Below are 21,752 nucleotides of genomic sequence, written 5' to 3'. Positions count from 1 at the left end.
ATTTAGACACGGAAGATTTTATTTATCTAGGATATTAAAATTTTCCAAGTAAAAATGATTTAATACTTTTTTAGTGATATATAGAGTAAATTTTTCTGCATGTATATGAGGCAAAGTTTGTTTGAAGGGTCGGCATTTATCAGAAATTGGAGTTCTCCGATTCCCTGGCATTACCATATGATAAACACCAGGGTCCGGGTTCCGATCTGTGTTGATTCCCGCCGGTCAGAAGTCAATATGGCGTCGAAATAATGGAGGCCAATCAGGAGACAGTCCAGTGGCCAATCTGAAGCGTCAAAAAAGGGCGTGCCGGGCTTAATAATTTCATTCCCGCGTATTTTGTTGCATTTCCATTGGCCTGATGTGCCATCTAATGGTAGATTCACCAATTACCAGACTAATTAGCTGTTTGTAAAGATATAACAACAAAAATATTCATTGTGCTGAAGGCATTTACATGATAATGTTTCCCATGAAAATTTCATTTGACGTTTGTAACTTTCCCGCCGTACTCTACCAGACGCAATATCTGCGCGTCGCGTGAAGCCGGACCCCGGTGGTGGCCAGATAGTTTCAATTCCATTCGAGTTTAACCGCAGTGTCAATATAGAAATTCTGTTCAAATTTTATTCAATTTTAAAATAAATTTATGCTTTGTTAAAAATCTGCAGAGATTTCCTTGCGAATAGCCCCTGGCGTGTGCCAATAAAGCACGAGCAGATTCACTGATGATGTTTGTGTATGGCTGATGAATGGCTGCCGCACGCCGACCTGACTGTGCATTCACCGCCACATTATAGTTCATTAATACGGCCCGCGCAAACTTTGATCTGCATGCATTTTGAATGAGCCAACTCTTGGGTAATGAAGTTGCTTCGGATTTCATAGTAGTGCGCGGAGCTTCCACAGCCCCGTAATTATAACATACACGGCAGAAACAGACACATAGGGCGAGGTTGCCGGTGCTCACGACTTCTGACGCCACCCCTGCGCCGGTGAAAGTGCCTCTCTGCTTATTATTACCATTACCGAGAGGGACAGTAGTAAAAGATAATTACCCTTCCTATTGGGGTAAATAAAAGTGCGCAATTAAGCGAAGGGCTTGCGTAATTTCCTTGGAGCAGTAAAATGCCGTTATATAGCTCCCCGCCTGCTGCATTCGCCGCGAAGTTTATCCAATGACGGCGACCAGGTGATGCGGATCTTAAAGGACACCTGTTTCAAACTGGTTTTAAAATTAATTTTGCGGACAAAAACGTAGTTCCTAGACGAGTCTTCGATCTCAAGTGGAACATCTTAAGGTCTCTGCGACTGCAAATTAACAAACAGCAATCCATTAATTACCAGCAACGGCGAAAACCTTTGTGTGGGTGTGTCGCTCTCTGTGTTCATGAATTCCTAAAGAGCGCGCCGACTGCATTTTCATGCCAATTAAGCTTCAACCAAGCAGTTTTGCGCCGAACGAATGCAAACGCTGATGACTGCTAATTGGTTCTCTTGTGGGAGGGGGTGCATCAGACTGGGGGTGTTTGGGGTTTTCCAGGAGCGTACACCCTGTTCGCTCTTGCTGAAACAAGTTGCGGGAATCAAGATTAATAGCCCTGCGCTGAATGAAAGCGGTGGCAAACATTTAAGAAGCAAGTATGACCGAAGGAGCAGGAAGGGTTGCCGTTTCGGGGGCGCCAACTTTGCAAGATTATTCTGGCTCGTTAGAGTCCCCCGAGGACCTCTGAATTTACGTCCAGACGAGAAATATCAAGCAGCGCGGTTCGAACTCAGGTGATGAAAATAGCAAGAGAGCAGGCCGGGTATTTGCGTCTTGGAGCGCGTTTAAAAGTGTAATTTGCGCCGTGCCAGCTTGAGACTTGAGAGCCTGGCTGTTTAAAAAGTTAGCGCTGCAGAAAAACGGTGGCTGTAAAACCACTAAATTATTACTGCGCGAGTAAGCGAGAGGCCTTTTTGTAATTCGCGCCGTGTTTACGTAATCAGGTGAGAGTTTTCGTCTCGCTTGCTAGACGGGCAATACCAAGCTAAATTTATTATCACAACGCCATGGAGATTGTTGTTAAAAATGTAATAAAAAATAATTGTAATACTTAAAAGTCGTACCTTACAGCGGATTTTTCACCCCACTTGGTTCATTCTTCATTGCGAGCTCAATTAAAAAATTAAAAATATCCATTTGCTTATTCAAAGGGACTAACCAAGAAGTCCATAAATTTAAAAAAATGACTGCAATAAAGGTCACGGACCAGCAATTAGACTGAATCTTGGATGTAATTTTAGCTACTCTTACGAATGTAATCGCAGTACAAAAGAAAACGGCGCTAATAATTCTTTTTTACTCGCTAGAAATCAGAAAATCAATTCAGCTTCTATCTGTAACGAAGCAAATCAGTTTAATAGCAGTAGAACGCGGAGAAAGAGAACGAGCAGTGCAGGGTAATTTGGGCGGGACTGGGAGTAGAAGCTAGAAATTTTTGCGCCCCTCGCACCAATTTAATTCGGCGTATCTCACCCCAGCAGAGGTGTGCCGGCGTCGGGGGTTCTGCTGAAATATTGGCTGTAGCAAAAGTCGGGAGCATTATTATGCTTTCCATTTCCCGTGAGATGGAACGCGAATTAGTCCCGATGTGACAGCAGCCGGCTCACACAGATTACCACCCGCGAGGGGGACTCGCGCGGCCACTCGGAGGAATTCCGACCGAGTTGTGTTGCCAGCGTGTATTAATAATAAATTTAAATTATCGCGCGGCACCCCTGCTTCGAATTGCCTAATTAAAACTTTTCAAACAGTCTGTTTTTCACAAGCAAAGATGGCGCCGGTCGAATTTGGCCGGGGCGCAACAACAGCTGGGAGTATATAAATTAAAATCAACCAGGTGTGAAAATTCAGCAGGATTGCCGCCGCTGCCACCCGCTTTGCGAATAAAACAACTTTTCCACCGGCTAAATCTAGAGTGATTATAACGAGAGTGAGATGCGTAGGCCGACCGACGCGACTGTGTCCTGCGCGCACTGCCGCTTCCCTATCTCTCCCCATGTTAAAATGCGCGCACGCGGTTGGCGCTACAGCTAAATTCATGAAGCCACCCGCGGACTGATTGGTGTCAATCGAACGCGCACGAGTCGTTTTATCACATAACTCGGAACCGAGCCTGAAAACAAAAGCGCTTTCGAGAATTCCACCGCTGAAATCTGCCCATTTCGCTGCGAGCTCCGACAGCGACGATCGCACCCGAGCGCCAGCGGCTGTCGGCGAAGCACGCATCACCATGGCAACCAGACAACAAGTGACGTCACCGAGCGATTTCATTGGTCCGCCGTGTGTCACAACTGCTTGGGAAAGAAAACAATAGTGAGAACACCAAAACATAACAATCTCTTCTTGCTCTTCTTGTTTTTGTAACCCATCGTTTCGTGCCTTGTGTTGGTTGGTCCTGATCTTAGAAAAGTAAGATTATGACCTATATATTATTATTTTATAGAAGCAGGCGCCGGTGGGCCGGTGCCGCCGACACCAGCGGCGATGCAGGCGGCCGCCGTGGCCCGCGCAAGCATTCAAGCAGTGCAAGAAGAACCACCTCTCCACCTCCGAGTCGACCGACGACGAGATGCCCGAGCTCGAAAGAGGTATTTTTGTTTAATTTTAAAATTAAATAAGGTTTGCTTAGAAATATGTTTAATGAAACAAAGAACAAAATCAAAATTGGTTTTTCCATCATTTCAATGTTTGCAAACGCAAGACTAAGAGTCGCCAAGGGCGAACTGATGGCCTCCTGCCGTGGCACTTCCCTTCGCCTTAGGATTGCTCTTTTTCTCTTGTATAGCTCGTGTCATGTGAGCGCAATGGATTTTTATTCTAAACACGACATACCTCGAGAGGAATTTTTGTTTTAGATCATGACACTTTCCAAATGGGTTTTTATCAGTGAGCTCTCCAGAAATCATGGCAATGATTGATTTTGAATTCAAGGTTGAACCTAAGGAAGCTGCAGCTGCTTGATAAAGTTTCTCCACCTCGATGATCCACTCGAACGATGAGACGGAGATAAAAAGCAATAGGCCCTCAGTAAACTGCCTGCTTTTAGTGTAAGCAGTGAAAGGAGCGTCAAACGCTGACACCGTCACCCCTTCAAAGCATTTTTCACATGTCTTGTAACTCCCCTAAAATATCCTTATTTAATTAGAGAACTTTTACTAAAAATATTTAAAAAAAACGTTCACCATGATCGAGTCCAGTAGGTAGCCTGCCACATAGTATAGGACGTTCTTGTTCTTCATTGAAAGGTCCTGTGGCTTGGTAGAAGCCCAGTCAGTTCTTAAAGGAACAACTTGCATTGTCTGCTTTTTCTTGGCATCTTCATCCAAATTTAGTTATGTTCTGTAAGATATCCTTTAATAATTTTTTACCTGCTCTCAGAAAATCCAATTCTCTGCCAAAGCCATCCTTTGCAAACGTTTCTGTCAGGTCTTCCTCGTAGTTGGAGGTTCTGATAGTCTTTGCATATTGTGTGAGAATAATGCTTTTCAAAGCCAGCTTAAATTCAATGGCCGTAGGAATGGGGTACCTCGCACGAATCAATGAAAAAAGGTTCTCGATTGGGTTCGAGGAGAACCTTTTCCCATAAACATAATCAAATTCTTGAGAGTCAATTAGCTTTTTGGCAATGCTGAGGATTCCTGTTGTAGCGATGAGCACACCCCTTTGCCAAGGTTTCCAGCCTCCTTTTACGTAAATTCCTGAAAAAAAAACACAATATTGAATAACATGAATTCTCTCTTTTAAATTTTTAATTCACCTCTTACAATCTCCATGAACTCTTCCAGGTTCTGGCAGGCTTCATTGAATTTCTCCATGTTCTTGTGACTGAAGGCCACACCACCTCTGGACATGAGGAGCTGCCACCACCTGTCGATTTTTCTGCAGAACCAGGCGGTGGTAAGCATACCTTTCTCGTTTTTCTCGCTGGCCAGAAATTCCAAAGAGGCTGCAGTGGTTGTATTTAACACCCACACACTGTTTGTCACACGCATTTTCTGGAATGTGTTTGGATTTAACTTGGCCTTTGCAAGCTTCGGAGCCATTTTTAGCTCGTCGTCTCTCTCGACCTCTGCAGCATAAAGGATGTGCCTGGGGTAAAAATCAAATATTTTAATCAAAAAAACTTATTTTTTTATAATTCATACTTGTATGAAATCACATTGCTCTCCAATTTGTGTTTTTTAACTAGTTCTTGCGACAGCGTAAATTCTCCATTGTTTGTGAGAGAGCTTTTGATGTTTTTTAATAGATGGGCCACATCCGGCAGAAGTGCAAGCCTTCGATTTTGATCAAAAGGATGTGTGCAATCGAATTTCACCTCTCCAACACTGAAATCAATTAATAGTGTTTATCATGAAGCAGAGTTCAATTGTAATTTGACTAAAGCTTACCGCGTTGCATTAATACCATAGTGCTTCCAAACATGCAAATTGGAGCCGCACATGTCGCTCACACATGCTTCGATTCTTGCACCAGTTTCACTTTCAATCAGTTTGATCAATTCTTCGTTTACGGCGCGAATGGCACTTCCATGGACAGAGTTTGGCGTAAGATGGTAGGCAACTGGCTGCTTGATTCGCTTTCGGAGTCCAGCCACAAGCCAAACCATGCCTTATTAAAATTAATATTTTTTCAATTATGGCATTGCTATTTATTGTCATTTATTTATCAAGTATTACTTAATTTTTTTTTATTTAAATGAATTGAGTAAAGAATTCAACCTTTGTTGAACCGTTTAAAAAACGAAAAACTTTGCGACCACAATTTTGCTGGAAACTAAATTAATTTTGGTTATAACCTTTTGTTGCAGGACCAGTGTGAAGAGGCAGAGTACTCTCTCCGGTTGTACAGTTCAGTGACTTGTCGTACTGCCTTCCCATGGTTAGGCTCATCTCATCGTACATCAAAATCATCACTTTGTCAGCAGAGGTCTCATGCCCCATGCGATTTTTCAGAACAGTGATGGCGCCAGATTCTACACCAGGAGGAAGGGTGAAATCTTTTGTCCGCTCCTGGATTGTCTTAATCGCTGGTGTAGGATGGCCACAATCATAGTAGTGCTGATATCCTGATGTTCCGAAAATAAACTTTTTCTCTAGACCTTCGAGTATTGCTGAGTCAGACCAGGCACTGACAGCTGCCCTTCCACCACTTTTATTCTGCTTTTCTGTAAGACATCAATGTTCATTATTGTTTCTTAAATTGCGGAAAATGGGCTCACTCAGCAAATCCAGTTGTTCCTTTGAGTAAATTTTGCTCAAGTTTGTTTCGAGAACAGCTGCAGCCGTGCTGCTCTCCTTGAGTTCCTTGACTTGATTTTCCAAGGCTTGGCACTTGGCCAGGAGCTCCCATCGCTCTCTGGTGTCCTTCGAATCTCCTTCGGCAAGCCAATTAATGACCTCTATTTTGTTGTAAATTCCTTCTTGGGGATTCAGCTTACTTTCCATTCTTTCTTTTGGGGGTTCATTGATTATTCCTTATTTTAATGTGAAATTACTCAATATATCTTTAATACAGATTTAATCTATATTACCTGTTGATAGCTCAATTTCCCATGGAAGCGCTTGACCTGACATGGCTTTGGATTGACACACTACAGGAATTTCCCCCAAGGGAATTGGCGAGTCAAAGTCCATTTCTTGCTCTGGACAAAACCTCTTGCATCGTTGCTGGTCTGCATTTTGATGTTGTGCTTCGTCCCTGCGAGCTTTAGCTCGTTTGCTCCTGGCCAGGCTTTTCTGTTCTTTGGCTTGCGCTTCAGGTGTGTAACCCTTTGCATTTGCAGGAGCAGGTACCGTACCCAACTTAAGTTTAGGCTTTGAGCCACTAGTCCAGTCAGTGGGTGAGAAGTGGGCCTTAAATAATTTTAAGTGTATAGATTTTTGAAAATTGTATAATTTTCTTTTTAAAAAATTTCAGGTAAGCTACTAAAAAATTTTAAAAAGAAAATATTTTTACCCAGCTCAATAAATTATACATGATATACATTGCAATTTGTTGGTTATTTTATTCAATCAATTTTTTCCATTTTTTTTAAATATAATATTTTAATCATTAAAATTTGCACCAAAATATTGATATGAAAATTTTCTTTCATGTGTTGAATAATTAACATCATTAATATTTATTAATTTTTATTATACATAAATTTTAAATTATTACTAAATGTTATTTCTAATGGTTAGTATACTGAATAATTGTAGTATAATATGTTCAAATCTTACTCCACAAACATAGCTGAACCGTGTCGGGGTAAAATTAGCCCTCTTCGATCTCTTAATCCAAATTGAACAAAGGGCTGAATCTTTGACTGGGAAAAAAGCACCATCGTTTGCCCTTCTGTCACACCCATAAAAAGAACACAGTCTGAACATTTTGTAAAGACTTTACATTAAGAGAATTTATGAGAATTAACTTCAGCGTGGCCTTCAGTCAACTACTGTTCATTTTCTCAGATGTTTTATTTGAAATGTGTTGACATGCTTCAACATGTTTAAGTTTGAATGTCTTTTGTCTCACCCATCAATCAAAATTAATATTTAAAAGGATTTTAAAAATTCTATTACATGATTTCTTTGAGTGCAAAGCATAAAACGCATTGAGGGGAAAATTGGAGTAAAAAACATTATCTCCTTATTTACTTTCATTTATGTAACTTTATTTTTTGACACTTTAAATACATCCATAATTCTACTCTGCAGTCTGCATTTGCAGGCCGCGTTTGCACATTCTTGAAACGTGCCTGACGGCGGACCAATGAAATCGCTCGGTGACGTCACTTGTTGTCTGGTTGCCATGGTGATGCGTGCTTCGCCGACAGCCGCTGGCGCTCGGGTGCGATCGTCGCTGTCGGAGCTCGCAGCGAAATGGGCAGATTTCAGCGGTGGAATTCTCGAAAGCGCTTTTGTTTTCAGGCTCGGTTCCGAGTTATGTGATAAAACGACTCGTGCGCGTTCGATTGACACCAATCAGTCCGCGGGTGGCTTCATGAATTTAGCTGTAGCGCCAACCGCGTGCGCGCATTTTAACATGGGGAGAGATAGGGAAGCGGCAGTGCGCAGGACACAGTCGCGTCGGTCGGCCTACGCATCTCACTCTCGTTATAATCACTCTAGCTAAATCCACTTGGCTCCTTTTCTTTCTCTCTCTCTCTCTCACTCCCGCCGTCGGTATTTGTGTGCGCGGGCGCCCTGTATAAATTCTGCCTACCTGCCAGGCGCGCCGAAACCGCCCCCCAATTCGATTGTTTCTACGCTCCGGCTTTGTTCCGAGCGGCTGCGAATTTTAATGGCGCGAAGAACTTTCCGACGCCGGCCGTTGGCTCCCCCGGAAAATTTCCACCTCGAATGTCGGGAGAGCGAGAGAGAAAAAATCGGTTGGGGCGACGGACAAATTGGCAGTCAGTTTATGAAGCGAGTTACTTTCTACTTTTTCTACTCGCACGGCCGACTTGCTCGCGCGGAGAGGGAAAATCCTTCTGCAGCGCGCAGCGTGCGGAAATGAAGGCAGGAAGGAGCGAGGCAGCGAGGGATAATGGCGAGGTGATTGTGCCCGTCAAGTGTACAGTGTGTGCAGCCAGGCAACCTGCGGTGATTGGACCCTTGAAATGCCGGCGCGGAGCCCACATTTCTCTCGTTTGCACGGAGAATCGCAACAAATTAATGAACTTTGAGCAAACAAACATGTAGGGCCGATTATTTGGACAAGACTGCCAGCAGCCACCCTTTTTCATTGTTCCACCTTTGCGTCCGCAAGGGAAAGAGGGAGGCGAGGTGTTGATTTTTGAAGCGTCTCTCATTTCCAGCGTAATTGCTCTTCGGAGGAGTTGCCGCAAAGAACTTTCGACTCCCACGGTGGTGCTTTGGAAGGTGCGTGTGCACTTTTTGTGCATTCCGACAGCACCGACTTCTGACTTGCCGGCTTACCTGCATTGATTATTTCCGCGCGGGCGTCGAACCAGAGCTAGTGGGTCTCCAGGGGGACATTTCGCAGCAAACGGCGTGATTGCTTTTTCACTTGCCGAACCCCTGGTATTCATCAATTTGCGCGCACTAAAGTTTAAATACTTTTCCAATTCCACCGAATACAAGGCACCTTTTTCTTCCTAGTACTTTAGCACCAACTTTTTCAATGCTGCTCAATAAATAATAATCTTCCGTGCAGCCAATTTCCTCTGGTAATTACCTAGCAGTTTGCAATTTTCTTTCAATAATGTTCATTAAAACATCTGATCCTCGCTGGCGTTCTCTTTGTTTTCTGCCGCGTGCTCAATCGTGGCGGATGAAATTTCAATTTACGGCGCGGCCGCATTGCAGGTTATGCAGCCGGCAGAGCAGGCGTGACGAGCGGGATTGCATTATTTATAAGTGGCTGTAAATATGTATGCCTGACGGTGTGAGCGGAGGAAATTATTTTTATGATCAAGCGGCACGTTCAATAGTCACAATGCCTGAATGCCGGCAAACATCCGAACACACGTGCGATAAAATGTGTATACACATGACTCAATTCACAGCGTAACAACAAACATGTAGTGCAGCAACTTTGAAACAAAGTTATTCCTGCCTCCACTACTCCTGCCCCTCGCTCCATAAAAGTTGCCATCCTGCTTTTGCATAAACAAAGTAGTACTTTGCAGTGCTGAAAATGCACACTGTCTCGTGTGCGGTAGCTAGTAAAATTCCAAACAAAGAGCGCCAACTTGTGCAAAACAGGATACGCTGGCACATACACACAGACAGAAACAGCATTTTACACTCGACTTGCGAGAAAAGTCACGCAGTGCCCGCGAGGAAGCCGTCCGGGCAACACCGTAAAGTCGACCTTTTTAAGCAGCAAACTCTGGCAACGATTACTTATTTATATTTTAATCCGGCCCAGATGCTAAGGGTTAATTTCAGTAAAAATTTTTCCCTCCCGCCTCCCGAGCTCTGAAGATTAGACGGAAGAAAGCTGCTATTTTGCTCGTTTCATTTCCTCCGCCCAGCTTTTATCTTTTTTATGCGCTTCCATCTGAAAATGAGGAATATTCTTGGGAGGGAGTCTCTCGCTATTTGTCCCCCTGTCGTGTGCATAAAGGATTGGCGCGAAAAAGGAGCGCGCCGAGGTGCGAGACAAGGACAACTTGGCGGTGCACTGAGCTTTAATTAATTCATGCGTGTCTGCTGCACAGAGAAAGAAAGGAGAGAGCGGGTGAAATCTCGCACCCCGAGCTCTGCAAGGCTGCATGCATCTCCTTTGTTCGCGCCGCCTCTTTCATCAAGCGAGGGCTGCTTTGTGTGGGGCTGGGGGTGCAAGAGTAAGTGCAATGTGCATTTTATCTTTTACACGAGAACCCAGAACAGATGAGCTGGCGCTGTAAATGTCTGAAAAACTGTCACGCTGATGTAGCTGTGTTCATCACGACAGAGAGTGAATTACGAAATTCCGTCTAGCCGGTAGAAAAACAAAATTCCAAAGTGCAAATAAAATGTTTATTTTGCTTGAAATGCTGTCTAAAAATTAGGAAAAACTAAAAAATAACCAGGTTGTCGTTTAAATTTTAAAAGACCATCTCAAAAGTTTCTCCTTATTGTAAAATCACGAATTATTACAAAACTTGGGGAATTTTCCTCTAAATTTGCACATTTTTGGATATGTAGCGATGAGAGGGATCGATATCAAGAGAAAAAAATTGACAAATTTGGCCAAATCGGAAATTTAACTGTTCCTTGGTCCTGATTCCAATGTTACACTTTGTAGAGATAAATAGTTCCTTGCTAAATTTCACAAACACTTTAATTGTTAGCCTGTGAAGCTCTACTTTAAAGAAACTCGTTATCGCATATCGCACATGCCAAAAAATAATTTTGAGCTCGAATTTTGAGCATTAAAGTGTCGATACCATATGCCAGCGGCATTAATTTATTTTTTGATACTCGCCGAATTACATCTCTCGCGTCCGCTCACCGTGCCGGAATGATTTTGACAAATTGATTCCGCGTGGCAGCCAATTTTTGATAAGCTTTCTCTCTCTCCACTCTCGTTGGCTCGATTTTCCATTCCGACTTATTTTGCAGCGTGCGTCGCAGATTTTATCATCACGCCTGCAAATAAGTATAAATCAATTTCAGCCGTTGATATAAATCAGGTGAGCCGGCCGGATGGAAAATCCTTCTCGGGGAAGAAGAAAAAAATCCAATCGAAGTTTCTATTTATATATCAAGTGTACTGCCGCTTCCAGCGCAAAAGTGCACTCTCAGAATGAATTAATCCCTTTTGCCACTATAAATCGAGCTGGAATTGCGCCAGTTAGCTCTTGCTCTCAATTATTATGGCTGCATACTCCGGCCGCTCGCGGAGTCTCGGGATTAATAAATCTCGGAATAAGTCATTAGCAGATTGAAACTTATTCGCGCTGGCCCAGTTCGAGACGGCCAAAATCGATCCAAATTAAAAGCTCTCCGCTGCCCGTTTTAAAATTCCAATCACGGCGCGCGCGCTGGAAAAGAAATTATCAGCGATGAAAAAATGAAAGTTGCAGGCAGGATCGCAGCGCGCAGCTTGTTATATGAGCAGCGGCGCGGCGGCCGCCTCGAATATATCAGAGGTGAATAACAATGAACCAATCTACATTAATATTCCATTAAAACGTGTCCGCCGCCGAAAGAGAACCACTTACTTCTTCCCAGGCCGGCGTGGAAACTGCAAGCAGCAGAGAGTTGCTCACTTTGGGAACAGGCCGAGCGCTTTTTTGCGCCAGCAGCCAGCCTGCTCGCTCTCTTTCTCTCTCTCACTCAACACACTCCTCTCGAGTATTTTCGAGATGATGAAGTTATCAGTGAAGAATACTCGACGCGGAAAAATAAGCCTCGCGCAGATTGAAATTTAAACGGCCGCTATATACTTTTTCATAGAACTGCCACCGGTCTTTTCGAACGACAAAGAGACGCAATTAAGCGAATGATTTAATTGATATGCGCCCAGTTCCAGGGAAAGATTGTTGCAAATCCATTATGTTTACTGAGCTCTCTGGAACGTTTTCCTGCTTGCGCAATCCAGGAATAGTTTTAAATGACACACTTTCTATCATTTCATTTTGCTGAAGCCAATTTATTCATAGTATAAGCAGTTGAACAACTCGGTCGACAAGTAATTTTAGGTATTTGGTTTGAGCCAAGCAAACCATAGCAAAAGGAAGGGAGTGGTTCTCTGATCGGATGATCTAAGATCGAGACAGCAGCGCCACAGCGACAGCCAGAGCAAGCAACAAGGCAGGTCTCGCTTCCATTGGCTGTCACTATGGCGCTGTTGTCTCGTTCTGGCCTATCCCACTTCTGATTGGTCTCCGGCATTCTTATGGCTAAGGTTTAAACCACAAACTGCTAAAGTAACGGTTTAAATGTTTCCTCCGATTTTGTAGACTAAACGATTCCTAATTTGACGCTTAGGAATGGATTGGCAATATCAAAAATGAAGTTTCAGTGCTTTACTAAAACCTACATTTCCTTCAATCTGGTGGTGAATGGAAAAGTTGAGCTGCATAAATCATGGTTCTTTATTTGTCCAATTCTCGACTTTATTGCCCACGGAACTGTTGCTCCAGCCGAGCAAGATCGGGCTGGCGCACGCCGCAAACCGTGCCGGGCAACAATTTTGTCGCAATTCAGGGACACCATCTGGCGAATTTACGACCAGCGGCAGTCTAGGAATGCAGCTGCACGCGCGCGCGTTGGATGTGGAGAGGAATGCCCCTGTTATTGGCCTGCAATGAATGACCGCGCAACATCGAATAATTTTATTATGAATGCGTGGCCCTCGCGGGCATGGACCACCAGGCATCTGCGACCATTATTATTGCACACCGCCCGCCCTTCTAATTGCAAATGCGAAGAATGCATTTGATATTTACGGCCGGATCAGAATGAGCCGCACGAGGCCATAAAACGCGATGCTCCGAATATGCTACGTGGGTGGGAGTGCGTTATTTTGGTCTTTCTATGTACGCTCGCCGCGCGGCATGACAATAATATAGAGCCATTTTATGACTGTTATTATTGCGCCGCATTTCATTATTAATCACAGCCGTGCTAATTTTCACTTTCCATATGCCAACCGGCCGGTCGGCCGGCTGGGAGAGAAATAATAAAACATACGCGACTGATTAAAATGTTGTTCCACGGATTTTGGTTCTGCCGCCGAAGGGTGTAATTAGAATTTATACCATTGGCTTTAATTATACTCCCGACTGGCTGTGCATCGGATTATTGAATTAATTTGATTCTGCTCTAATGCACCTGAGGCTGATGGAAAATGAAACAAATTCCAGCCGGTTGGCTGGATTAAATTGGACGAGTATGTATATCGGTAAATTTACACATAGCACACTCGTCTGAGTTTCAATTTCCTGGAAAAGGAATATGTACTTTTTGCTAATTTCGAATAAAGCCACTGATGTATGTGTGGAATCAACAGATTACAAATGATGAGGCGTGCAGGCACGCTCGGTAAAACAGCCTCCCTTGGGATGCTGCGCGTGGCGTACGAATAGCAGGCCGTAAAAAGTTTGAGGCCGCAGGTACAACGACCGTTTGCCGACATTATCTTCTGCGGAGCTGTTGGAGACAAAAATAAATCGCACCGTGTATCATAAATCGCGCGCAGAGTGAGAAGTAATTGCCGACGCACGCGTATATACATTACTCTAACTAATTACCGAAGCTGTACGTACGTACCACACATACAGTAAGAGCAAGTTAGTGCCGTAATTGCCGGCTGCCAGCCCACCAAGAAAGGAATAAAAGATCGGGAGATCTATAAAACTAGGCTCACGAACACAAGCGACTTTCTTCGGGGTCCTCCGAGACCGTCTGCTTGAGAGGCAGTTGGGAAAGGGGTTAAAATTTGAATTTTCCTCTAATTTTTTTAAGAATTTTTTTAAATTGAAGATTTCATGTGTCTAAAATGGCTCTTAAATTCAAGTGAGCAACATTCTCTAAAATCCTTTAACTCAAATATTCCATGAAAATTGGGGGTTTTCCGGTATTTCGCAGTTTAAATTTCTGGGAAAATTGATTTATAATTCGTAATTCGCACAACAATATACAAAAATTGCAGCTGTTAGTTGCCCTATATCGATCCATTCAAATTTCTTTATTTTAACGGCTTGTTTCCACAATTGTTCTGATTATAAAAGTAAATATTTTACTTTACCATTTGGATCCGGCTCCCTTTCGAGGTGGTCTCGGTTAGGGCACTTATGGCTCTGCTTCCCTAGTGCAGAACGTATTTGCACTGCTCACTGCTCCTAAGACTTTTACGAAATTAATCGTAAAACAGAGCCGTGCTTCCATATAGCGTAGGCTTAAATTTTAATGCGTTCCAGCGTAAAGTTCAAACTGCACCACACGAGCGACAGATGAGATATCCACAGCCTCTTTTCGGAGCACCTGTATGTGAGGGGCGATAAAGTCCTTGCCTGGCTGACAAAGGGTGCATCTCGAATGAGTCATCATCGCTCGCATTCCCACAGTCGCTCTGCCTCTGCGCGAAACTACTTTTTAATGCGCCGAATTCCAGGTGTCGAGTACGTCTCACATGTGCGCTCTTTAAACTTGTTCAGTATTCATTGAGCAAAGTCGCGAATAAATGAAATACGTGCCGTGGATTACTTGCCTTCTGCCAGAGGAGGAAATAGGGAAAAAAGAGCGCTCGCTCGCTCCTTCATTTTGTTTCACTTTGCAAGCGTATGATTTCAATTTGCGCGACCGCCCCAGAGCGCATTCCGTTACGGCAGCGCGCTGCACTCGTCGAGCGGAAACAAAATAAGCCATAAATGTAGTGTGATGTTATGATCATAGAATGTAATGTGACTGCGTGACTCGGTTTCCATAGAGCGGTCGAGAGTGCAAAATGATGTGGAGATTCTCTCTGCTGGGAAAATATGTGATCGTGCCCGACGAGAGCGGCGGCAAGAACGGCAGCGAGATATCTAGCCGTGTAGATTCTACCATCTGCTGCTTTTGGTCTCTCCAAGGACATCAATTTCGCCAAAGTATCGAACTGTGAGAGGATGCAACGCCGTTTTTTTCATTCACTGAAATTATTATGAAATTACTCATCGTGATTGAGCTGAGGGCCAATTTAATTGTTGCGAAACAATAAAAGCTCGTAAATCAGCATGCGCAATATATTATGCTATCTGATTAAAGAAGGAATAACTTCATTTATGTGTATACCTCCCGCATAATTACCTGCTGGCTTGCATTCGAAAAATTATTTACGATGAGAGACAAATTAAAACGCACCTCCGTTCACTAGTCTGGCCGTAAAATCGTGGAAAGGCTTATTACTATAGAGGTGGAACGCCTATTCCAACTTACAAATTTAATATTCAGTGGGCGAGTTATAGTGGACATTTGACCTCCGGCCCTGGGTTTAAAGTGATTTACAGACTGGCGTACCTGAATGTGTTTGTATCTGGCTGGCTCACCGCAGCATTATTATTATTACCGGGCTGCCTCCTAACTATCCCACGTAAACGGCGGCCAGCGCGCGGGAAAATACACGTATATTATGATGATAATGTTAGCCTCAGCTCTTTATTTTTCAATAAAAAGCGGGTCGCCGGGAATAAAATCATGACTGGAATATATTATGATTTCTCGCCGGCCGCAGTTAAAGCACAAACAAACACAATCCGCTTTGCAATGGAAATGAATTAATTTATCTCCGTTAACAGAGGATTATTTTAGGATCTGAAAAGAACGAGAAATTTGTTTTATAACCAAAGAATGGCGAGGTTTCTTTTAAAATTCAACCTTTTACAACTCGCTTGACGGTAATGATGTGAAAAATCACACGACCTCTGATCCCTCTTGCTGTTCTTCTCCCTTTTTATCTAGCTTGAAAACCTCCCAGGTTGACACCGCTTGCCTTTGGACACGCAAAAGATCTTTAATTCAACGTTAAAGTGACAGTTATTATGCTCGGGACAATCGTTTGATTTGCCGCTCTCGTGCGGATAATAGAGCCTGTAGCACACTGTCGAATGTTGTGAGCGTGTGCGTGGTGGTTTGACAGCCGGACAATAGCAATCGAACGGCGAGACTGTCCTTGCGATGCCACCTCCGCAGTCACACACACACAACTCTCGCTGCCTCTGCGGCTCCGCGCGCATGGGAATAAGGAGCAACGGGAAAGAATACAGTGACTTGCTGCTATTTAGCAGGATTCACACAGTCGTGATCGGAGAGTTTAATTCTAACTTTTGACAACAAATATCACTTGACCAGGCAATGATTAAAAACAGTAAAGAGGCAGGTTTTTTATCGGTTCGAGATGGGTGACCCCCGGATAGCGAACAACTCGCGAAAATGAGCGTCACAATGGCTCACGGGCCTCATTGGAGGAAGCCCAGTCCAGAAAAGGACCAGTTCGTGGTCCTATTCCCTCAACGGGGTCATTTATTGAAAATCTAGACATTCATCGTCCCGTGAAATCAATTTACTCATCCTGGAAAGGTGAAAAGCAGCGAGTAGCGAGTCAGAAAGCTTTCAAAATCCTCCAAAATACGAATGGAATAGCCATTGCAATGCAAGAGATTACAATTTAGAAGCAAATTAGCCCGCATTTAACTTTCTCTTGGATTCTCAAATTGCAATGTTCACGCAAGAAATATGAGCCAACGGGTTCGTTAATTTTTTAAAATTTAAAGTAGCCCTAGTAGCCGAATCACTTTGGTCTGAAAACTAGCAAAAGAACAAAGTGACCAAAGTGTCACAAGAACAATCAGAGAAAGGAGCGTTTCTCTGAATGTAAGATCGAGACAGCAGCGCCTTAGTGACAGCCGGCGGAAGTGAGTCAAGCGACAAGTCCACCTCATTTCAATGATTCATGAAATTACGCTTGAAATTGCGAAGGGAGAATTCCATGAAACCTTCTGACAACCAGTGTTCAGTACTAGAATGTTGTTTAATTTTGAGAAAATCCACGCATATTATTTTAATATCAGGAAATAATTATTTTATTTAGACAATTATTTGAGTTGTGCACATGAATCAAATTAACATCCTGATTGATCAAACGGCTGGACCAATTTTGACAGACATGAGCTGCACGTGTAATATGTACGCATTTTAAATCGTCCTTCAATTTCCAGTGTCATTTGTTTGATGCAAATAGGGGCTGCGCAGGACAGGGCATAGCAGTATCCACCCTCCGGCTGGGCTCGGCTATCGCTCTTTGACCGGCAATGCGTGAAAAATATGATCAAGAGAGCATGTAATGTGGCACCGCGGTGCTCGGCAAAATTGCAGCGGTGGCGCGGCTGTGTGGAGCCCTGTGCCGGTCGAGAAGACGCGGAAAAATTGTCCAGTCGGGTGTAATTTGCGTGCGTGGCACGCGCTGGGGGGCACTTTGAGCTTCCGCAAATAATTACTGCCGATCCGCATCCACTCTCGGCGTTCCCCGTGGACATCGGGCACACACCTATGCGAAATCGGAAATAGCAAAGTTCCATAGTTCTCGATGCACGGGGGAGGGCAGCGGACTTTGGTGCGGCCCGCAAACTATGCAGTGCGCGCAGAAGAACTGGTGGCCTATATAAATCACTAGTGCCCATTCCACGGGTACCGTAAAATAGACCCAAATATTCGGTCCCAAATAGCTGTGCAAAGTAACAGCAAAAGGGCGGTGCGCGCAGGTAAGCTGCCGAGCGAATTCCACGGGACGCAAAGGGTGCAAAGCCGCTGTGCATAAATGAACACAGACTGACCCGTCCTTTGTGCCGGGAATGCAGCAGGTACGCATATTTGAGGCGGCCGGAATGCCATGCGCCCGCCGCCGAATAAATTCCCATTCTTATCCCCCTATTTCCTCGTCTGGCCGCCGTGTGAATTTTAATTTTTCTCCTCCCCGCCTGCCCGCCCGCCCAACCAGCCGGCCGGCCGCTGTAATTTTTCCCAACACCTTTTGGAACGTGCAGGTGTATAATTACCGTCGCCGCGCGCGCGCTCGCGCACACTCTGCCGGCATAATAAAGGTTTATTGCATTAAAAATGTATCCGCGAGGGGTTGCGAAAACCTGGCAAATTACACCACCGTGCGCCCACTAATGAGTAGAGCTTGAAAAAGCGGCGAGAGCGCGGCGCCGGCTGTTTCTTCTTTTTAGCGGCGCCCTTTTCGACACTTCCTGCGCGGCTGCTGTTTTGCGGCACCACTTCTGGCACGCCAAATTACTTAAATGCAAATTTGCTCTAAATTTTTATGTCGGGGAACTTTAAACGTTTTGCTCTTCTTACGTAAGTGGTAAAATATCCAACAGACATTGTTATTTATGCTCTGCACTTCAATATAATTCATGATGTCTGTAAACCCTGTCACGCTGCAGGGTTTGCGAGTTGAGTGACAGATGTGTGTCATTATAACTAATGCAAATTGCGCTGGCAGGATGTGAGAGCGCGCGTATTACGCAGCCACCCACCCCCTCGGTCGTACAGCATCAGCCTCCCTGTGCTCAGAGCCACTCGCTCCCGACGCAAGCTTTTTGAGCCCGTGAGATATATTAAAATTTATGAAATGCACGGCGAAAATGGGATGTCGAGTGCCGAGCACGGGTGCAGATTAGAATTATTAATAATTAGTGGCAAGTATTGAATTTGAAATTTAAATTAGGCAAGATGTTCGCGTGGATGAGGAGCTTAAAAAACTAGAGCTGATTCGCCCCCAATTATAAAGCCATAAGCAGTAAAAAATTCATGCCTGCATTAAAGCTGCATGCAAATTGCTTCAATTTGCTGCTGACTCGGCTGTGGAATTTTTTTGCGCAGCGGCAGCTGGCTCGGAAGAAATGCACTCCAATTAGGTGGAAGCATAATTCGCAGCCTGTTTTTACTAGAATTAATTAAAAGTTCAACTTAACGCAGGGTGCATAATATGCAAGCACTTATTCTAATTGGAGTCTTGAATATCGTTCCTCTAGGAAAAATAATTTAGTGCATAATTGTGTCAGCAAATGCCTAGGAATTTTAATCGCGGGTTGAACTCGCTGCGTAAATTCTTATGTGACCTACATTCTCCATTCTTTTCCGGATTAATGCTGCAAAAATGTCGTAAGCGGTGGTGTGATTTTAGCTAAAACGATTGCATTTTTTGCAGCTCAGATGCACTTCCGACGAAGTGGAACGCATCGTAAATATGCAGAGAAAAATCATAATGGCGTATAGCGTTCCAGTATGCAATATATATACGCTGTGACATTTGCTCTAATCGTCTCTCGTGAAGTTTATTACCGTCGAGTGGATGTGGCGTCTCTAAACGTGTTTTACATGCACAGAGGCGGTCTTAAAATCTTAAAATATGATATGAAGTGCTAAGCCTCGGTGTGAAATTCCATTAGAGCCGCGTGCGAAAGACATAAGATGCAGAAAGCTTGTGCATATAGAATTCCGCTCGTCGCTTGGCATCTTGACCTAAATGGAACGCGATAGACCATTGTAGGTGTTTTTTGTTACTCGCGCCATTGTGAGATTGCATCATCGTGGAGCTAAATTGAGCGTATCATCCACCAATGTGAAATGCGAAGAAATTAGACCCGGTTTGTTTACGCTGTAAAAGTGGTTGGGATGACAATAAAAATTCATTCCTCGTTGCGTAGTAAATCATACATTACACTGCACGGCACTCTCAATAATAATATTCTATTGGGAGCGCCACCGGCAGCTCGCTCTCCGGCACTTTATATTTATACTCGCTCGCCCTTTAAACTTTTATACTGGGTGCAGAGTGTATAAGGCCATATAAGGGGCTGCGAGCGGCGGCGATATTGAATGCTCGTTCGCTCTCGGCGGCGGCAGCGGCAGCGGCGGGGCGAAGGAAGTGTCAGGAACCTCGCCGAGGCGCGTGACCAGAATGCGAAAGACGGCTTGAGCGAGCCGCCTAATGTGCCCCTTAATTCAGACGCGCCTCAAATTCGGAGATTTGCGATGTCGGTTCGCGTGTAAAGTGCCCTGGTATAGACGCGCCCGCGAGGACACACGTCCTCAACACTGGCGCTCGCACATGAATTTGAATCACACCTTCCTGCTCGATTGGAATTCGCGATATTTTTTCCTTGATCGAAAAAGCTTACTTTAATTTATGAACTGGATAAATTATCGATTCAGATTGCAAATAATCTATTCTAATTTAAAGTGCTCTCCGTTATTTTGTGACTCTTGCAGTGCAAATAGGCAATACGTTGGCACTACCTTAAATACATAGAGATAAGCGCCCTCAAAAATGTTGCCGAATGCATTTTTCGTCCCATACGAACTCCATGTTAAATGCAACCGATTGTGTGGTGTCTACTGGCAGCTAAAGAGTCGGTCTATCGATTTATAATCACAGAAACAAATAAAAGTTGATTTAAACGGATTTAATTGCGAGTAAAAACACGCAAAGGATCACAACAAAACTTAGCTCAAATTTGTCGTGAATCAGCGTCGAGTATTTTTCTAGCAGAGCCTTTGCTGCTGTCTCCGATTGGGGTGTTTTCACTCGCATTTTATATCAACTTTTAATGTGTTTCTGCAATTTTAAATCGATAGAACAACTCTTAAGCTGCAGGTAGACGCCAAAAAAATCGGATACACTCGCATCGGATGGCATTTAACAGGGGGCTTATTCTTATGGGAGGAAAATTACGTTTAGCGACTTTTCTGAGAGTGTTTATCTCTGTTAAAGGTCTCTAGTTGCATAATACTGCGAAGTTGTGTTTAGTTCAGTGTGTTTGAAACAAAGAGGTGAACCGTTTATTTATCTCTGCATTCGTTCAAGTTTTCCTATAAAGATTAAACAAATTTCCCTTCTGGGAGCAGTAATAATTTCTCGTTATTTATGAAGACACACGGCATAGGAAGCGTTTTACAGATTTGATATATGCGCGCACTTATTTCGTTCACTGACCGTGCAGGTGAATCGTTAGTTATTTGCAATATTTGGAGCACTCGAGCTTCGTACGTGCGCAGCCACAATATTTCACGTGAAGTACCGAGTGAAATATTGAAGATGCAATCCGTCTCCATTGGAGCGTCAGACACGATCTCTCGTGCTTTAATTTACAAAATGCCTCTTGCACTCAAGTATCATTCGTGTTGTGCACCTGCAAATTAATTTCCTGAATCGAAAAACGCATCCAGGCTCGAATAACAAACTTGGTGCAAAGTTCGAGGGAGGGCTGCACACGCGCGCGCATGTGATTCATAATTGAATCAAACAATTTCGGCGTGTCAATGTCGCCGTAATTACGCATGCAAATTATGCCCGATGCGTAATTAGCGCCCTATCCGCGCTGGCTGCGTGCACTTTTGGCAAGCATCTCACGTAGCTCGGATGTGGTTGGCCGGATTTGCGGCTGCCGCTGAATGCCCAAGCAGCTGACGACAGCTTGGCTTTGCGTTTTAATTGATGCGCTCGCTCACAATCGAATGTTTAGTCAGCCACTCGGGGGATTCCACCGGAGGCTGACAATTTCATGAATTTGCATACGATCGTAGATTAGGGATATATGGCAGTACAACATTTCGAAAATAATGAACCAAAAAAAATTGATGTGGGTTCAGTTATCATAATTTGCACAAAAAATTGAGCGGCGCGCACATTCATCAAGGCAGAACTCGATTTGATTACGGCCGCATGTCACCATCCACTCAAAACACACACAAAATTCGTGACGTTTTCCGCTCACCGC

General features: G+C 44.0%; 1 protein-coding gene and 1 long non-coding RNA gene across 9 annotated transcripts in view; both read left to right on the top strand.

Annotated features, from left to right (window-relative positions):
- Positions 1-21,752, top strand: part of Sema2a (Semaphorin 2a) — a 300,390-nt gene that overhangs the window by 131,511 nt on the left and 147,127 nt on the right. The gene's annotated exons all lie outside the window — the stretch shown is intronic.
- Positions 3,020-8,157, top strand: LOC135947015 (uncharacterized). 4 transcript variants are annotated; one of them, XR_010575571.1, is made up of 5 exons: positions 3,020-3,433; positions 3,489-3,633; positions 4,831-4,942; positions 5,856-6,214; positions 6,589-8,157. It is a non-coding gene; the product is annotated as an uncharacterized LOC135947015 (long non-coding RNA). The 4 variants fall into 4 exon arrangements; XR_010575569.1 differs by adding an exon at positions 3,977-4,092 and having other exon boundaries at positions 5,856-8,157; XR_010575570.1 differs by having other exon boundaries at positions 3,020-3,429; positions 5,856-8,157.

Source organism: Cloeon dipterum, chromosome X, assembly GCF_949628265.1.
Source record: "Cloeon dipterum chromosome X, ieCloDipt1.1, whole genome shotgun sequence".
In the NCBI taxonomy this organism is placed as follows: Eukaryota; Metazoa; Arthropoda; class Insecta; order Ephemeroptera; family Baetidae; genus Cloeon; species Cloeon dipterum.
The sequence above is the reverse complement of the archived record's forward strand: the minus strand, read 5'-3'. Positions and strand labels throughout refer to the sequence as shown.